Below are 609 nucleotides of genomic sequence, written 5' to 3'. Positions count from 1 at the left end.
CTATTTTCTTAGTGAGAATAGAACCCTTAGATTTTGTTACAGTCGTACCCTCTTTTGTTGTGTATACAATAACAATATGTTTTTTTTCTGGAACACTAATATTACTGCTTCCTTCCGAGAAAAAGAGATATATCCAGCTAATAATGATAAGTTAAATAAGGCTGTTAGATGATCATATAATTTCTGAATACCATGTTTTAAGAGAATTGCTTGTATACGATCTTCTCCAAGAGCTTTGTTTTTTGTGTTTTTGATGGTTGTTTGTGCTTCCATTACTGTTATATTTTTTATCAGTTGCAGAGTGCTCCAGTCTATTGTTTTATTAATGTGTTTACTGGGTATTTTGGCATATATGTGCTTTTGTTGAAGTGTCTGTTCAAGTCTGGGTCATGGCGTGTTATCTAGGTGGTCTTTAAATATCTTGTCTTGTTTTTTAAGTAGTTTACGCTGTTTTGCCATGTAATTCGAGTGGAAAAAGAGTTTGTCAGAAGTGGGATTCGAACCCACGCCTCCATACGGAGACCAGAATACACACACCCACTTCAACAGTGGAAGGAAGAACCTTGAGTCTGGCGCCTTAGACCGCTCGGCCATCCTGACATGAGTATA

The 609-nt window shown here is 36.8% G+C and overlaps 1 non-coding gene across 1 annotated transcript; it reads right to left on the bottom strand.

Annotated features, from left to right (window-relative positions):
* Window positions 1-482: 482 nt before the first annotated feature.
* On the bottom strand, window positions 483-600 carry TRNAL-CAA (transfer RNA leucine (anticodon CAA)). Its single transcript has 2 exons — window positions 563-600; window positions 483-528 (listed from the first exon to the last, which is right to left on the bottom strand). It is a non-coding gene; the product is annotated as a tRNA-Leu (tRNA).
* Window positions 601-609: the final 9 nt, after the last annotated feature.

Source organism: Tachypleus tridentatus, chromosome 8, assembly GCF_004210375.1.
Source record: "Tachypleus tridentatus isolate NWPU-2018 chromosome 8, ASM421037v1, whole genome shotgun sequence".
Classification (NCBI taxonomy): domain Eukaryota; kingdom Metazoa; phylum Arthropoda; class Merostomata; order Xiphosura; family Limulidae; genus Tachypleus; species Tachypleus tridentatus.
Note: the sequence above shows the minus strand (reverse complement) of the source record. Positions and strands in the feature narration are given on the sequence as shown.